The sequence below is a fragment of the Netta rufina genome (assembly GCF_964035555.1).
Source record: "Netta rufina genome assembly, chromosome: 10".
Lineage (NCBI taxonomy): Eukaryota > Metazoa > Chordata > Aves > Anseriformes > Anatidae > Netta > Netta rufina.
In genome coordinates this window covers 18,897,204-18,916,332 of record NC_140133.1, presented here as the reverse complement: position 1 = coordinate 18,916,332, position 19,129 = coordinate 18,897,204, and positions in this window count along the sequence as shown.

Here is a 19,129-nt window from a genome sequence, read left to right as displayed (position 1 = left end):
GTTCTTAAACCAGAAAGGCATGAAGTCCACTAGTAGTATCTCTTGTATATATTCAGTTAATACTCAAGGTCCCTTTTTTTTTTTTTAAACCAAGGTTTCAAAATAAATAAGACCACTAGTGTGAATGTAAAATGTCAGAAACTTCTCAGAATAAGTGAGAGAACACGAGCAGGTGCTTTACCTCCATGGTGAAGTGGAGTCGTTACTGCAGCACTGAGTGGAGCTTCAGTTAATACAGGTATTACTGGATGGGGTTTAGTGCAAGTGCACACTTGGAGGCCCTCATTTCTATGGGCAATGAGTGGGTTCCTCGGGACAAGACAAACTGCATTTGGGGATTTTGCAAGCATTGAATGTAAAAACGGAAGAACTTTTGCAGTGGCTGCCCTCACCTCCCTGGGGCTCAGTGTTACCCCCGTGTGCTGCCTTGCAGCTTCCCTGGCTGCGGCACAACTGCGGGGATTAGTCGGGAATTTCACTTAACGGGGATGAAGGGCTGCCTTCTGGGGCAAGCTAATTAACAGGATTCCGTGCTGGTAATTAAATAGCAGTTTGTTGAACATAACTTGTTTGAGATCTTGGTGAGGCATAACAATTAGTAGGCAAGGGAAAGGCAGCTTTGCCCCAAAGCTTGTACCCAATCAGTTGCTGCTCCAGCTTAAATCTTTCATTCTCTGGCAAAGATATGTTTGAGTCAGTTTGTTTTTTGCTGCTGTCCTTTAGCAGCAACTTCTCTCTCTGCTGTAGCAGCTGCTGGTCCCTCCAGGGGCTGTCTCAGCCCTGGGATCTTGAGATCTCCTGCCTCACCTGCTGCTTCTGCAGCTGCTGAAATCTTGCTCTTCTATTTTTTGTCTTCATGACTGACTATAAAATATCTGCTCTAAGAGATTGCAAAGCTTTGGGAGTTCTGTTTTTGTTTTTAATTTCCCTGTGAATTAAGTAATCTCTGGCACACTCGGTGTTTGTGTTGTCTTCCCCAAATGCTTTTCTCTCCCTGACTGGTGGTGGTGTCCCCATGGGGTGGTTGTTACACCTTGGGGATGCCCGGGTGACAAACGAGTGTTGGCAGAGCTGGGAGCTGCTGCCCTGTCTGCTGGGAAGCCCTCCCTCCATGTCACGGTCCCAGCAGTGTCCCTCCTGCTGCTCCTGCACACAGCACAAGGAGCTTCCTTGGCAGGAGCCGCTGCACTTGCATGCGCCAAAACGGGCTGCGGGTGTGTGCTGGCGTTGTGATGTCTCACTCCTGGGCACTCTCACATCGTGCTGTTTTTTTTTTTTAAAAAAAAAAAAAAAAAAAAAACTTGCAAAGTGGTTCAGGAAATGTGAGATGTATCAGGATTAATGATTCTGCTCTACAGTGTATTCGCCCCCCGGAGATGCTGGTGGCGTTTTGGTTTGGAGAGGAGCGGTGAAAAATGGCACAGTGGGAGCAGGCGCGAGTGGTGGGAGCGTTTTTGTGTTGTGCAGTGTGCCCGGGTGATGCTGCCTGATCACTGTGCAGGAACACATCAGGGCATCTTCAGTGAAAGCCACTCCGTACTGTGGGCTTTGCTCAGCCTCCTGTGAGCTTCTGTTTTAGCGTGGCAGGCTGGCACGCTCTCCTCAATAATAATTAAGGAACTCCATACATCAGAGCAAGGAGCAAAAGGCTCTGCAGGCCAGGATGGGCGCAGTCAGCGCTCTGCTATCGCCAGGTGATGGGAGCATAAAAGAAATCACTTTTTATGTTTTGCCTATGCCAGGCTTGGCTGCGGGGGATGAAGCTTAAAAGCTAAAACTGGGCAAGAAGGGTTTCCACTGGTGCTGCTGCCACGGAGGCTCCATAAATAAGCAAATCGGAGCAGGCTGAAAGCGAGGCCTGAAGTAGGCATCATTCATCATGCGAGGGGGCCTGGAGTTTGTTCCAGCTCGTAATGCGTAAGGGAGAGCAGTGTTATGAATAGGCACGGGATGAATCCCCTTCTTTTTGGATCGGGATTCTGTGCAATAAACATGCAAGACAATTTGTATAAAATAGTGAGGATTCTTTCCTAGAGAAGTCATTTAAAGCTGTATTTGCACATCAGGGAGTAGTCTGAAGGAACTCTGCACAGTTAAATTTCTGTACAAGTGTGCAAGGGGAAAGCAAGGTGCTCAACAAGGCGGGGCGTGCAAACCTGTGCCACGCCGGGCTGGGATTTGCATTGGGATTGCCACGATGTGGGAGAGAAAGCATTGTGCCACGCAGAGCGGTGCTGGTTCTGGGGCAGCACAGGGGGAAAGAGGCTGGTGCTGAGGCACTAATAGGGAACGGCAGGGTGGTGGCACCACGGGCACAGGGACAAGGCTCTCTGGAGTGGTGACGGCCACCCAGGAGGGAGGGATGTGTCTCAAAAGCTTCGTGGCACTGCATGGCTCCAAACTGCACCGAGCGCTTTCAGCGTGTCCTGAATGCCAGCTGGGGGAGGAAGGAATATTCTTGAACGTCTTCTGGCCACAGAACATGAGGTTTGGAGCAAGAAAATCCTGATCCAAAATGCAACAGCACTGCTGGCCCTTAGCAATACTTGAAAATAATATTTGCTGGTCAGAGGAGAGGGTGGCTTACCAGGTAAAATGTGAAATGATCCCGTGATGGGCAGCGCCCACGAGTTCTGCACGCAAAGCCTGCTGGCTTGCTTCTTTTTCCTTGGGCTTATTTTTTGGGGACTCCTGTTTTGTTTTGCCTTTGGTATTTCCCAACCAGCTGTTAGTCACCCTCCCCGCCCCGCCCCGCAGCGGCTGCGCCACGGCTTCACCCATCAGCTCCCACGCCCTGTGGCTGTGTGCTGGGGACACTGGGTGGCACCGCCTGGTACCCATGTCCCTCCCCTAATTTCTCACGGCGGGACACCCATGCCACGACCCCTCGGAGACCCAAATCCACCCCCAAACCCTCAGCTGGGTGCTGAGAGGGGCCAACCTGAGCCTGTCCTCTGCAGAGTGGAAGATACCTGGTGGGGAGCAAGGGCAGTGCTCGGCCCCAGGGCAGGGTGCTGAGCCGCAAGGCCATGGCAGTGACCACGGGACCTGAGATGTCCTCAAATGTTTGGATAAAAAAAAATAATTCTGTTTTTTTCTGGGTTTTGCCTGCTCCAGCAGAGTCCCCCCTGCAGTGGCGAGGAGCAGAAACCTTCCTTCCGCCAGCATCCAGGCCTTAATCTCCGGGATTAGGCCTCCTCTGATCCTCCTGCAGGCACGGGATGAGCCGAAGCCTGGAAGAAAAGCTCTTCTGGCAGCGTGGCTTGGCCAACACACCCCATCGGCCTGCCGGCACGCCATGGGACGGGGAGAGGCATCTTGTTTGGGTGTCTGCTACTGCTGGTTCTCCCTCTCCTCTGGGCAGGGGGTGCTGGGGGCTCTGCCGTGCACCCATGGGTGCTGGGTGGCTGTCAGCATTTGGTGCCTATGGACAGGGGGTAGCGCTGGAAACATCTCCGAGCTGCAAGGAGGTGGGAGTGGAAGTTCAACATTTGCAATAGTTTTACAGTTTGAAGCCTGCAATGGCTTCCAGATTTAAGTATGGGTTTTTATCTCTCTCTTTTTTTTTTTTCTTTCTTTTTTTTCTTTTCGTTTTTTTTTCCCCCTCTCTCTCTCTTGAAATAAAGGAGCCATTAGAGATGGTCCGTAATGTGGAAGACACATGTTTGTATAGTGTTACCATTTATATAGCAGCAGTCTGGACAGGAAGGCCGCTCGTCTTCGAGGAAGATAAATGATCTCTGCCTTGTGCTCCAGCCTGGAGCTGCCTTTGAAGGCTCTTAGGTTCTGGACACGGAGCGTTCGGTAATTAAAAACTTATTTAATCTCTGGATTTCGTTTGGCTTGATAGATCTGAAACCTTTGCAGCTCAGCAAGAAAATACCTGCGGAGCTGAAAGCCAAAGGAGCTGCTCAAACTGGCAGCGAGGCTGCCATGAGATGGCAGTGCAAGACAAAGGATGGAGCGAGCAGCCCGGGGCTGCAGGGACCAGCTCGGCTGCTCTCGTCCTGCCAGGCTGCAGAGAAGCACCCTTCCTGCTGGAAAATAAAGTGCCAAGGAAGAGAAAGGACTTATGTAAGGATAATTCTGCTATTAGTCAGGGGAGCCTGTCACGGAGCTTTGTCTGGACTGGACTTTTCCTGCTTACACAAAGCACATAATGCTGGAGGAATTCACGTATAAACAGTGCGAAGAAGGGGGGCGGCTATCCGAGTCGGGAGCAGCCGTAAGGAAATGGATTTTCTCGAACTGTTGCTGGCAAATTCAGAGGGTCTTTGATTTCTGGGGGGTTTCGGAGCTTAAGTGCATGTCAAAAATAGTCACAGCTTGTGCGTTTCTCCCCTTCTCTGAGCACACGCAAAGCTCAAACCCAGCCTGGAAGAGCAGGAGAGAAGCTCCCGTGGCCTCTCCTCAGGTCTGCGCTCCTGCTCATGCCCTGTAAAGGCACTTTTTGTCCTGGGGGTGTGATGCAACCCTCCCCAACAACCCTCCCCAAGTCACCTCTGAGGCCTCTGTCACATTCGTGACCTCCCTGACACCGTCAAGGAGCAAAACGCTCTTGAAAACAACTTTTACCACCAGTTTTGCCCAAAGCCACGTGGGAAGCAAAGCTACAGCTACGACTCCTAATTAACTGCAATTAGAAAGCACAAACCACGGAGGACTCCTTGTTATATATAGCAAGGGGCTTGCTTCTAGAGCTGGACTGAATCGCTGCCTTCCCCCCCTCCTCCTCCCCTGCCCAGAAAGAAGCATTCGCAGTGCTCAGACAGGGCCTTGGCTCTGCAGCTCTCCCAAAGTAAACAGCGGCACATCAAATAGCTCTGTGCCGGCAGGAGGAAAGAGGGGGATGCGTCTCCCTGGCTGTCCTGCGGCACCGGCAAGGTCAGGAGCGATTCTGGCAGCAAGCAGCACAGAGCAGGCGGTGCAGCAGCCTTCCCCGCCAGCACACAGAGCAGGGCTGTGCCGGAGCCTGCCCCACGGCACAGGGGTTTTGGGGGGGCAGCAGTGGGGCTTGTCCTGCTGGTGTGGCTGGGCGAGGGCATGGGGCAGTGCTGGGGGAGCTGGATGTGTTGTAGGAATGTTTTTATGGAGTGCAAACCTGCTGCTTGCACCCCCAGCCACTGCCTGCCCAGTGCAGGGCAGAGCCCGCTGCCTGGCATGGTGTGGTGAGGTGCGCCCCGAAACCCCAGCCAAGGGGGCGTTCTCCTGGGCTGGCAATGGGAAAAGGGCTTTGGTAAAGGGCAGCCTGGTGCCAGGACCCAGCCTGTCAGTGCAGAAGCTATTTCATGGCTGTGGCAGGCTGCCTGAGCTCAGAGACTTCGTTGCTGCTGCTGGAGGGCTGCCTTTTGGGAGCACCACGTTGTGAGCAGGACCCCTGCACATTACATAAAATGCACCAAGTAAAAGCAGCCCTTTGTGCCTGACCCACGCTGTTTCAAGGTCCCTGGCTTACATTCCTTTTTTTTTTTTTTCTTTTTTTCCTTTCTGCCCCATCAAAGTTGTTTTCATGCGTGCTGGCCACGCAAAGGCTCAGCTCTAACCCCAGCCTGGAGAAATCTTCTCTCCTCCCCTTCTCCATGCTCAGCACCGCTCAGGCACTCTGCATCTGGGCAGCTCCGCCGTGGCCTTGGGAAAGGCAGCACAGCGTCAGGCTCAGCCCAGACACCACCCAGCAGCCAAGACTTGGTATGCCTCGTGCTGCCCTGCCTCTCCATGCCTGCTAGGAAAATCCTCGGGCTTCAGCATCCCGTGAGTGCCACGAACTTTGACTGATGGTGCTGGGCGCAAATGGGCCAGCGGTCACGTGGCTGAGCCTCCTGATGCCACTCGGGGTATTTCTGCACCAATTGCAGCCTATTCATCAAAATAAAATGCCAATAAGTAAAGCATTACGATGCTTTCAGAGGGGAGCGCGCAGAGGAAAGTAGGTGAATCCTGCCCCCAAATGGATATTCAATCTTATAACAAGCACTGTGTATTAACAGAGAGGGAGCCTGGCTCCTCGCCACGCTGTGCTCGCGGGGCTCATGCTTTATCCCCATCAGCTCGTGGCTGTGCTTCTGCCTCGGTTGCACGTGGATGTTGAAACGAAGCGACCTGCAGAGAGCTAATTGGGATCTGTTTCATTAGCCAGCCCTCTGAAAATGGCAGCAAGGAGAGGAGCTGCAGGGCTGAGGGGACACTGGGACAGGCGGCTGTGCCCCTGCAGGGACACCGGGGGAGCCTTCGTAGGGGGATCGGGCAGGGCAGGGGGGGAGAAGGGGAATGTGCACAGGGAGCATCTCTCACCCATGGGGCTGTGAGCGAAATGTCACCAGCCTGGGGCCCCGGGAGGTGTCCCCCAGCCCAGCCAGGGCTTGCAGCCATCTGTCCCTGTGGTGCCCCCTGAGATGCGTGGTGGGGCTACCTGGCACTGCGGGGAGCTGAGGGTGTCAGCTCAGGGGGACAGGACACTGCACTCCGACCTGTTACAGCCAATCCCCGTGGTAAATGTTTTTTAAGAGTGTTTTATTTTGTCTTTTTTATTTTTTTTTCCATCTGTGCCCTGAGCTCCCAAGTTCATGTTCTCCAGCTTTTTCTCCACAGCACTGAGGATGCAGCAGATGCCTTTCCTATCAGCATCACCCCTCCTCAGCCTTTCTAAGGGGCTGCTGAGAGGCTGCCTGCCCTCGGGACGTGGTGCTTGTCCCAGATGTCAGCAAGGGCATTTCTGGGCACCGTGGGCATGGCATGTTGGGGCTGACACCCCCTGAGGGACAGCAGAAGGACAGGTGTGGCAGAGGGTTGCTATAGGTGCTGAGGGCAGGGAGCTGCTGCTCAGCTGATATCTTTGGGATGCTCTGGGGACACCAACACCAAACCCTGTGAGGCTTTTGGATAGGGCAGCAGTGACCATCCTTGTCACATCCCTGTTGGTCCTGACCCCCACCGCAGCGCAGCGAGGGCCTGGCTCATCACACCCACACCAGCAGGTGTTTTTTTGGTTAAACCATTATGAATGTAAATGACCCTGCTCAATTACAAAAGCCTGCGTGAACTGGCATCTTTAAAGGAAACTCTGAAAGATCTCCTGGCACGGTGCTTCTTCAAATAGTTGGAGGCTTCGCTGAGTCTTCTGAAACAAAGGCAGGCGCCGCCGCCCGCGAAGAGAGCAGGGGTGGCCAAGAGCAGCCCCCTGCACCGGGGTGGCCACCAGCACGCACCCAGCACTGGTCGCTGCTGGGATGGCAACTGGGTGGCACAACGGGTGAGGAGGGACAGAGAAGCCACCTGCCCTGCTGTGCCAAACCTGTGGCTGGTGTCCTGGCTGCCTGCTTGGAAGACGTGCTAAGCATCTTCCTTGCTTCAGTGTATGTTTTCCTCCTGATATTCATGCTTTCACCCTGCTGTGCTAAACTGAATTTATAATTTTTGCTTCTTTTGGGAAGCTAATTCTGCAATAAGGTGCCCGGTGCAAGGAGACACAGCTGTGCTGCTGCCCTCTGCCCGGTCTGTGCCTGTGGCTGATGGGTGCTTGTGCCAAAATGCCACTTGTGCATGGTTTGGGCAGCGCGATGCCCGGCCAGGCAGGGCCAGGTGGAAGTGAAATGAATGGTTAAATGTGTGGGGTGGCCGCCTTAACACACTGCGACAGCGCTTCCAAAACAGCGAACCGCTTTATTTCAGGTTTGATATCTGCTATCAATTGAGATTGAAAGTATTGATCCGGGCTGATTGCTGGGGACAATCAGAAAGTGGGAGGGTAATTGGCTGTCATGTCCCTCATCGATCGGGCCCCGCAGTTCACAGCCGCTAACGTTATTTCGAGTACTTTGCAGCGTCTGCTCTCACAAGGAAGCGCAGCATTTAGCTAACAAAGTGGCTCGCGTGCTCTGCCGGCCAGAGGGTGGGTGAGGCCACTGCTAGCCAACACAGCACCGCCGTAGCCAAACAGAAAGGTGGCAAACGGGAGAGTGAGAGGGAAGGAAAGCGTGGATTTATGCTTGTACCATTGAGATGCTGCAGGACCAGCCCGCTCGCCTTGCTGTTCGGCTGCAGCAGATATTAAAGAAGACAAAGAAGGCGCTGCATGCAGGCCATGTGCCAGGAGAGTGTGACCTTGTCTGTCTAGGTTGTTTGAAATGTTAAAGCAACAAATACTTTATACCATGTGTTCCACCAGGGCTCGCTAGCAGCTGATCCAGAAAAACTATCCTGGGAGAGGAACAAATTGGGAAACATCCCAAGTTGCTGCAATCAAATCCACAAAAAGCTCATATAAAATTTTTACATATAATCAGAAGGATGGAAAAATTACCTTATTCCCTGCTGTGCACTTCAGATTAATATAGCCAAACATTATTCAGTCCTAATACTTATGGTGACCATGAAACCTCTTCCAGTACTTACTAGCAACAGGCAGATAAAATGGCTTTCTCCTAGAGGACACGTATCTGCTGCTGGCTTGTAATAATCTGCGGTGTGTGCTGTTGGATTTTAATAATCCTGACTGCCTGACATTCCTGCTCCTCACCTGTGAGCTCTTTTTGGTGGGGACTGCTCCCTGCGATCAGAGGTGCAGTGCAATCACATGGGATTTAGTTGATCCGTGAGATTCCTGTTCACAAACACTCTGAAGAACCTGAGTGGGTGCAGGGATGGAAGGTCCTAATTTTGACTATGCCAAACCCCAAGCTTGCTGCTCCTCATCCATGATGGGGGATAGCTCAGGTGCTCCTCACCCCGCTGGGCTGTGCTGCTTTCCCAGTAATGACACTGGCTGCTCACAGATACGAGCAGCTGAGAGCAGCTTCAGGGATGGTCTTGCCTAAAACCCAAGCCTGCAACAAGCTCTGAAGCAGGACTTGGCAAGCTCACTGGGTGCTGCCAGCCCAGCTCCCAGCACCACAGGTGTCAAAGCCCATCCCAGGACAGGTTGCATTTCAGTCAGGGCTAAAGCAAAGCAGAGGGTTACCATGTATGCAACTTTCCCCAGACATTCTCCACCTGAAAGTTGTGTACAGGCAGATCTGGAGGATTTTGTCTGTTTGTCTCAGATTTCCCAATGTCTGGCAGCCTGTTGGGAGCTGCCAGATGTCCACAAACGCTGACCTCGCCCCCTAGGCATGCACAAGCTCTTCCACTGCCGGCTCAAAGCGAGTCCAGTGCCTCCAGCACCCTGGGGTCACCGTGTGTGTGCTGCTTGGTGCCTTTCAAAGCCTGCAGGAAGCCCAGGAGATGCCAGGGCTCCTGCCTGCACCCTGCCAGCGGTACAGCTGGCTATCCATTCGTGTGATGCACTCCTGGCGTGCAGCACTGTTTGTTCAACATTTTGCAGTGCTTCAGGGGCAATGTTCTGGTGAGAAACCATACGCAGGAAGAAGCCAATGGATCTTGTGCACAAAGTGTTGACTGAGCTATACCTGTCTCAGCCTCGTCTCTGCTGCTGGAGCACTTGTGCTAAGCCCCAAAGCTGTCTTCTTGCTTATAAGTGAGCTGCCCTTGGCTGTTCCCAGACTTTCTATTTCCTTCAGATGGCCAAACTCCATTCAGGTGAGCGTTGGACCCTTCCCACCCCCAAAATCACCCCACTGCCTTGCTTCGCCTCAGCTGCTTGGTGCCGCTGGCGGAGCGGAGCAGCCGGTGGTGGCGAAGTGCTCGCACCTCGGGGTGCAGCCCCTGCGGCGGGCGGCAGGGCTCGTGACTCAGCCGCGTGTGTGGGATGGTTTCTCATCCCACCCAAAGTTTCCCTTCCTGGGAAGCGGGGTGGCTGCGCCGGGACGCGTGGGCTGCGCTGGCCCTGGGGAGTAAAAGCCAAAGTGTGCCGGCGGAACGGCTGTGGTGTGGGGCAGCCCGAGCACAGAGCCACTGCGGCGGAGGCCTCAGGCACCGGGTGAGGGTCACAGTCGAGGTGCTGGCTCAGGCTGCGGTTACACATGCAGGAGAAACAGGAAAGTTGCTGCACTATGTCGGGTCAACAGCTCGGCTGAGCTGAGGCAGTCGGTTCAGAGAGGGGGAAGTCCTACCAACAGCACCCGTGCGCTGCCATCCTCCCCCATTTTGCTGCTAATCCCAAACTGGTGTAAAAATGGAGGTGGAGGAGTGGGGTCCCCTCTTCAAAATTGCTTCCCTGAGGGTTGCATGCACACTCCTGAGTAAGGAGCACATCTCTTCCCACCAGATCGCCTGGAGGAAGGGAAGGAGGAAGAGAAATGCTGGCTGAACCAGCAGCTAGCGCTTAGGGGCAGAAAAATAAAAAATAGAATGTCACAGCATTCATTTACACAAGATAAGAAGCATTTCTCCTTAGCGAGTGGATATATTGCAGGAATATATTGCAGAACAAGCAGGGCAAATGCATGCCACAGCTTAGCGAAACAAGAGTTAAACAACATCAAATCATTCCCCGTGATGGATCATTAAGGATGTGGAGTCTAAATGTGCAGTAAGATTACAGCATCGTGCAGATGTTCCTATACTGGCAGCTTATTTTGCATATTGCAAAGTATATAGATAATTCCTGGTAGCAAGCACACGCAAAGTCTAGCCCGTCCTATGGTGAATGAACATTTGGATTGTTCTAAAAGGTGAATTTTGTGGGGTGGAAAGGACTGATCTAAACTGCTCACTTGGATTACAGCTGCCTTCATCTGGCGGCAGGACTTCCCTGCCTACGACCTCGCCACCTTTGCCCAGACAGAGTTTACAGGAGGGACAGACGGACGGTGAGTGAGATGGGTTAAGTAAACAAGAGAGGGGGACGAAGTAAGTGAAGGCTGAGGATTTCTATTTTTTTTTTCCCATGTATGATATTGTAACAAAATTTAAGGCAACATTCCTCCTGCTAATTAGTGTTTCCACGGCACTGCAAAAACTACAGCTGTAGGAAGAATTCAGGAAAAGTAATCAGCAGCACAATTAAGCAATCTGCCATAATGACAGAACACAACATTAGGGTAGAATAATCAGAAACATATATATTTTTCCTCCTTGATTTTCACATCCCACCCAATGATTTGCTTTTGCAGGGTGTATATAAAGCGATGCCCGATAGAAATGCCCGTATTTATCTGCCACAGCTCGCAGACTGTGCTCCAGTGAAGATGCCCATGTTAATTCTTGCCAATCACTTATAACTGGCATTGCTTTTAATATACATTTCTTTGAAAATCCAGTGTTTGACGCCCTGTTTGATGTTAAGAAGGGCCCAGCTCCTGTAACGGGAAGGTGTTAGTCCTGACAAGGAAGCCTGGCACAGAGGCCTCTGTGTTTCTGCCAGCCTTCCCCCTCTCAGAAGCGGATCAGGGAGGTGGTGTGGTTCACACAGTGTTTCTGCAGCCGTGATCTCCTGTTCATGAGAGGAAAATGCCACCACCTGTGTGCAGATGGTGAGGGGACAGCCTGACCTGCTTCACCTGCGCTGTTTGCCCAGAGCTCCCCAGGCCTGGGGAGCCCAAGAGGCAGGTAGGCCCTGCCTTGTGTGAGGGGGGCTTGAAGGGGATAAAGTACAGCTTCTTGAACTTGGAGGTTCAAGCATCTTGGTTTTCTGCTAGCTGAGGTCAAGGCTCGTTAGCCTCAGGCCAAGGAAAGGATCCCGTGTTGCTGTGGGAGGTAGGTCTTCCTGGGCTCTGCTCACAGGGCTTGCTGGCCGCTGGGGGGAAGCGGCTGTGGAAGGGCTGGGGGCGATCTGCGTGTCCTGGGGGGCTGAGAGGTTTGTGGTGGTGCTTCTGGAGAAGCCTGGTGGCTTTTTATTGAGGTAATGGTGCTGTGTGGTGGTGTCGTGGGGCTCCAGACGTCTGCTCTATGGGTGCCAGGGGCTGTGGTTAGGAGAGGGGGCACAGAGCAGCAGGCTGGTGAAGCACACGGGGCTGCTGCTGAAGGTGGCGTGGTTCGGGTGGTTGTGCTGGTGCTTCCTGCCTCTTGTTCACAGCCAAGTTCTTGCTTGTTGTTGGTGCTCCTTATGGAAATAGCTGGATGGTTCTAGAAGTTCTTGGGAGGAGCAGCCCGACTTTGTAACCTCTGGTGCAAGGGCAGGTCTGAGGTGTTTGAATTCGTGTCTGGTTTATAAAAAATATCTGTCAGAAGTAAGCTAGAAAATGTAAATATGTTTCACCAATGAATCTCCTTGCTTTGCGGCCTGTATAACCTAATGAAATGGCAATTATAAAATTCTGTATTTTGATAATGAAAACCCCCTGATAATGTCATAAGATCAGCTGGAAGCATGGTACCTTTATAACGTAAGATTTGTATTTTGGGCTTCAGGAGAAAATTCAGAGTAAGAACTACCGAAGTCACATAAGACTGAAGATGGCTCCTTCAGGCCCTGCTGAAGATCTCAGTTCCACTTTGTTCAGTTTTCATTATTTGCTTTTGCACGGCTGGTGCAGGTCAGGTATCTGGTGGCCAGATTCTGCCATCACTCAAGCTGGGGCACGGTCCCGTTACCATTACTGCTTCCAGAAAAGCTCTTCGGAGTTCAGAGCTGCTGTTGTTCTGCATGGTCCCGTTTCATCTGGGAGACCATCCCCACCAACACGCACGGAGCTGTGCCTCCCTTTCCTGTGTGCTCGTGCAAGTGGAAACCAAGAGCACCATGTCCAGAGATGTGCCTGCAAAATTTGTTCATGAAATCTGAAGCCATGGAGGAATGCTGGGTTAATTTTTCATCTGAGTATCAACTGAGAGTAATGTATACCCCAAATTAATGCAGACAATGCCTAGTCTGGTCGGCAGGCTCTCTGTATTTTTGAATTCTTTTCTACTAAAACTCAATAAAAACATGGGGGTGGAAGGTGCTGCTGGGAATTTGCTTTTTGTTCTGCTTAAGTGCTGTATTTCTCAGCAGTCTTCAAGTTTCTCAGCGTGAAGATATTGTTACCTCAGAACTACCGTGGGTTTAACACAATTCTCAATTTGCAGGCAAATGGATGTATTGTGTTGGGGCTTATCCACAGAGGACTGTGAAACTACAAATTACAATCCAGCTGCATTTTCTTATCTGGATTTTTTCCCCATGTGCCCGTGAGTCCTCCCCTCTACACAAGTAGAAGGTGCAAAGAGAAAGTTGAGTGAGAAAGCAGAGATGTAAGCCCAAAGGGACCCTGACGGCACAGAAGATCCTGTCCGTGTCTGTGGGTGCTGTGTTTGGATGGGATGGTGTGGCTGGTGCCTCTCTGGGACTGGATGGAGCTACCGTGTTTTACATTCACAGTGGATGTGATGTCTCTGGATTTATTTTTTTTTTTTCCTCTTTTTCTTTTGTGACTGCCTGGAGACTTTGTTTCTGTAACTGTCCTTAATAAAAATAAATCAAGGCAGCCAGAGGTAACAGTCAATACATCTGCTGCAAGTCTCTCCACCCAGGAGGAAGGGAAAGAAGAGGGCTACCCTTTCTCTTGCTAATTATGGCAGTGAAATAGGGGATCCACCCACTCAACTTCCTCAGCTGTTCTCCATCCTCACCCCCCTTCCTTGAAGGGAGTATGCCACCAGCAGGTCCCCAGGGGCGAGGCAGCACTCAGCAGGGGTTTGAGACAAAGCTTTCCCACCTCTTGCTGGGCCCCAGCCAGGTCTCAGAGCCTCACCTACCTTGTCACAGCTACGTGGTGGGGGCCAGGTTGGGTACCAGAGCCCTGTGCCTGCCAGGGGACCCCTGGCTCGGATGCAGTGCTGGAGGGAAGGAAGCCTGACCGGGGCTGCTGACAGCCAGGGCAAGCTCTCAGCCTGGGTTCTTCAAAGCACAAGGCTGTGTTACCTGATTCTGGTGACGTTTGGGACACCTGCTAAGCAGTAACAGCGAAACCTCAATGACTTCATGGTAACACTAGGTTTATTTGCTTCCTTTAAATGGCTGTGGATGTACAGGATGCTGACAAATGGGAGGTGAACTCATTTAGTTGGCCAGGAAATAAATGTATCAGAGTGGCAGTACTTTTTTTTGGGCTCTTTTTGCCATTTGAGGGTTGCTGGCCACTCTGTGTGCTGGCTCAGCTGAGGCAGCAGCAATGTCCATGTGTTCTGTCAAAGCACTTTACTTGTGACAGGCAAAGTGCTGCCCTGAACTGGAAAACCATTCAGAGCAAATAAATGCATTAGTTCAATGCAGAGTATCTTATATTTGATACACACCACTTCCTAATCACTTTACTGAACATCTGGATTGCCTTGAAATGAAACCAGTGCTGGCGTCATCTTCAATTTGGACATGGGATCCATTTCTGGAGCCTTTTTCCAGGAGAGGGCCTCTTGGATCTCAGTGTCATTTAGGTTGGGTCCTACAGGTCTAATCTATAGCAAATAAAATTAATGATTGCTTCAGTATTAAAGGAGAACAGAAAGTAGCAGGCAGGAGCCAGCTGAGCCCTTTGGTACTCGTAGTTGAAATTGTAGAATCGCATTAAAAAGTGTGGATGTTACTGAAGAGGGGGCATTTTCCTGCCCCTTTGAAACCGGGTCTTAGGGAAGTACCCAGTACAGGTGTTTTCTGGCAGAATAAATGCTTAATAACTAATTGTGATTGTTAACGTGGCATACAGGAGACTGTAATTAAACTCACTGTGCTGGTAAAAGATGTGAAAGAGCACGCAGCACGCGAAGGCACTGGGCTGCTCGGGGTGTGCTGAAAAGGCAGAGCGAAGGGGATGACACAACGGCGCAGAGATGCACTCGTATCGCTGCGGGCTGGGCTCGGCTGAGCAGCAAAAACTGTTTGCAACATCTTTTTGTCAACATCTGTTTGTCTTCGAGTTCACGAAAGTGGAACAAATCTCATTAATTTTTGTTGCTTGCCCTGGAATTTTGCACGATTGTTTCTGTTATCTTGGCAGCCAAAACGATGCTGGAATGTTTCACCTTTTTCCAAGTTTTGGAGCCGAGTTGTTCAGTTGAGGTTTGTCACATAAATCATGAGGTTTTACTTCTGCTGCTAGCCAAATCATAATCCTTATATCATAAGCCTTTTGTTGTTTATTGTTTCTTTTTCCTTAAAGCTCCAGCTTCTGGAATCATGAGAATGCATGAAAATCTCTACTTCTGCTTTCTGTCATGTGTTTGTTTTTCCTTGAGTTTCTAGCACCGCGAGCTGTGGAGAAACTTTTGGGTGTCATCTGAAATACGAAAAGACAGAATTCATTAAATTTCTTTTTTTTTTTTTTTTTTTTTTTTCCCTTTTATACCAGTTAGATAATTTTTGGAAACTGTGACTCATGACTTTGAACGCGTCGATCTGGCACCGCTGCAGCTCCCACGTGACGGGGAGCGCTGGAAGGAGCCGCGCGGGGCCCGGCTGCGCGGACAAGTCGCGGCACAGCGAGCCGGGTGTGGGGCTGCGGTGCCCTCCTTGCTCAGATTCCCCGCGTGGATGCACCGAGCGCGGTGCCTGCCCCGTGGAAGCAGTCTCAGGACATGTTTCTATGCGAGGAACGGACGGCGTGAGGTTCAGAGCCCCTCTAGGTGACAGCCACACGCTTGTGAGCCAGAGGTAGCTTGAGAGTTTCGTGCTTCAGAGTGATTTTGTTAGCAAGGGCACGGCTCCGAGCTGCTGCTGCCGTGGGGGTGCTGAGCACCTCCAGGCTGGGATGTGTTTGGGGATGCTGAACATGATGCTGTGTCCCCACCTCGGGTGGCAGGGGTTGGCTTCTTGTAGCTCCCATCCCCTTCATCTCAGCAGCTTGCTTGTGCATCCTCTGAGCCTGTTGGAGGGGACAGGGGTGAGGACCTTTGTTTTTTCTGCTCAGCACAGGCAGGCGTGCTCTGCGGTACCCCAGGGCCATGTGTGGGAAGGTGGTGACACCCGTGTGACCTCTGGGGGACTTCCTGAAGCCTGGGTGACTGCACTCACCATGGAAACTCTCCTGCGGGCTCCCCACCTCCAGCAGCTGGCTGCCACGGGGGCGGTGTGGCTCGGGGGGAGCATCAGGGGGATGGGGACAGCCCTAAACACCAGCGGGGATCCCTTTGGATGAGCTTGGGGCAGCCTCGGGGGAGCAGTTCCAGCTCCCTTCTGGGTGTTCACATCAAAAGGAGACGTCAAGGCAGACCTGGCAAGGGGAGACCAGGGGAGAAAAGCCTCTCTGGGTGTAATTCAGCCCGTGAGCAGGGCAGAGCTCTGTGCTGACCGCATCAGGGCCTGGTCTGAGCAGGGGGCACGGGGCTGGGAGGGGAGCTCAGCCTGGGTGCCGGCCGGGCTGAGGTCTCTGCCCCTCAGGAAGCTGCCAGGGATTTGTGTGTTTTCCATGCAGCACAGACAGGATGCTGAGGGGTGGGAGAGAGACAGATTTCCTTCTGCTGTGAATAGGCTGGGGGTGGGGTACGGCGGCTGGGATTTAACCCTTTGCCTGCTCCTTTCATCTCCAGAAGGAAGCAACGTCTTAGGAAGCCGTGCCAAGAAATGGCAGGAATTGGAGGCACAAGAAGTACGAGGCTGTTGGCACAGGGGTGATGCTGTGAGTTTTATTACCCTAGTTCTCTTCCCCCCCCAGGCGCGTCTCCCTGGCTCTGGCATTGCTTTTTGCTTTGAAGTTTGTTTGCTCAGTGGCATCGCTAGGACCCAAAGGAGTGCTGGAGGTGCCAAGGGAGAGGCTTATAAAACGGGACGTTGCGTTGCATCAGGTTGTGGGAGACAGCTGTGGACTGGGGGGCTGGGATGAATTGCCCTCAGAAGCCTGGGAAAGATGGGATTTCATTCCTCTCTTAAAGGGAATAAAAAAAAAAACAACTGGGGAGTAACTCCTGAGATGGTCCCGGTGTTCAGAGTGAGGTCTCCTCTGCATCTGTGGCACTCGCTAACAGGATGACCTGGAGGAACAGCAGCCACCCGTGGCCACCCCCAAACCTGAGCCCTCAGAAGTGTTGCAGGCACAGGACCTGAGTGCAGGAAGCCCTTTAGGGTGCGAGTACCTACAGACGTTTGGGAGAGGTGCCTGCTACGAGGGAAGCCAGGGCAAACGATGTTGTTTACCACAGCAGAGCAGTGGAGAGTCCACATGGCTGAAAGTTGGCAGCCGGGCTGCAGGTGTGGTGAAAGAGCCGTGTTTTCTAAACACATTAAATACTTATTGCTCTGGCCTTTTGTAGATAAGGATCAGCTTCGACTTTAAAAGAAATTATAGCAAAAGTGCTTGTAGATGGGAGGATGAATGCCTGCTTCCAGGTTGGGCTTTGTAGAATAGGACTTCATAAACAAAATATTTGATGCGATTAACCAAGTCAGAGGGTTGGTGGAAATGTGCCTCAGACTCTCACAGTATCGGGGTGGAAGCTGTAATGTGTCTGCCAGAGAATTACCCTGAGCAGGAATAAACAGCCAGAAGGTTCTTGGGTGTGAGGATTCCCATTTAAATAATGCCTTCTCTCTGAAAAACCCGCAGCAGAAATAATAACCTCCTGAAAGTCAGAAATTTCGGTGAGATTCAAAACACTCTCTTTGCTCTGCGGACGTTTGATGTGCAAAGATGGCAGAGAGCACTTGTGCACCACCGAGAGCCACAGAGTTTGTAGGAAAACATCTGGTCCTAGGCTGAGCAGATAAAGAAAGCTTTCGGTAGCTCTGATAATGCCTCTGCCTCTATGGCTGTGCTAATTTCACCGGGAAAAAAGGTCCCTCTGCTGACCTCGCTCAGTTTTATGGAGCTGGGAGGTTGGATACAGAGATAGCAGCCTGCTCATCCCTATGGTAAGCGTGACTTACAAACAAACTTAAAAATAAAGCCCCAAAAAAAGGCTGGACAATCCACTTCACCTCCACTGGGCTCACATGCTGCTGAGGATGGGATGCGAGTCCCACCACAGCTCTGGTGGGCGAGGGTCGAGTGAAAAACTCACTCGTGGTGGCTGGAAATTGCCTAATGGGGTGGGCTTCTATGCTCCAGGGGGAGATCTCCATCCACAGAAGCCGGCCAGCGAGGTGCTGAGCTCTTGGCAGAGGCCAGGCTGGGGGAGGTGGGACACGGGGCTGGGGCTGGCGGGTGCTCGGGGCATCCCTGCGGGTGCCATCCGTCCTCAGGTGAGGCCAGGCTGTCCCATCCGCTCGAGCCGAAGCTCCTGCCCCGTCCAATTGCTCCAATTAGCGCTGTGGTTTGTTTTTCTTTCTTAAGAAGGGTGCTTGAGACCTGCCTGTTTTTGAGCCCGGCTCTCTTTAATCTGTCCCTGCCATCATTGAGGTTAAGTGAGCTCCTTGCCCAGCAGCTCCTTCGGCAAATTAGAGAGAACCGTGGAGACACTGCCAATGAGCTTTCCGCCGTGCAGATCTTGCCCAGCAGAGCCAGAATTAATTAGGTCATGCTGCCATATGCAATCCCTGCACCTCAGGTTTGACCTAGCTCCTGTGAAAGCCGGCGGGGCAGGGCCGTGTCTGGGAGCTGGACAGGAGCTGTGGCTGGGGATTTGGGCAGGCCAGGGCGGAGCTGTGCCCTTCATTTTTGTGGACCAGTTTCATTTGCCCGGGAAGATTGATGTCTTCCTGCGGGAGCTCTGTCTGTGCCGAAGCGTCTGGAACAACATTGCCAACGTACCTTGGGGCTGGGCAAGGTGATTATTGCGAGATCAGGTGCTGAAATCAAATAAATAAGTTAATCATTTTACAAGCTCAGAAGAAAATCCATTTATTTCATCCGAGACTTCTTCGCGGCAGCTGTGTGTAACTCTGTCATCTTCTGCGCAACGTTGGGCTAAAATCTGACAGTTTTCACCCGATGACTCTGGCTTCCCGTGGGCCTGGCCACCCTAAGGTATCTGTCGGGGGAGGCAGGATTGTACTGCTTGGCCCTCGTGGGCGTTTGGATGTCCGCCTGCGAGCGGTGGTGGTGGCCCACGCGGACCCCTCCACATCCCAACCCGCACTAACAGTGCAGAAAAGATCAGCACGCTACAAGGGGAGACTCCTCTTTTGAAAAGAGGCTTTAAATGATGTCAAGAACCACCACAATGATATGGTTTTTACATAAATAATAATTAATTACATGTAAATCAGCCTTTTCCCCACCCCTTCCATTAGTATCGTCTTTGCGGAGCTCTCTGTCTTGTTGCTGTCCGCTCACTTTGACTAGTTGAATGGCAGCAGACATCATTTGCAATGCTAACGTCAGATACGGGTCAAAATGGACAAGGAAAACACAACCCAGGGTTTTATCAATGCAATAACAACCAA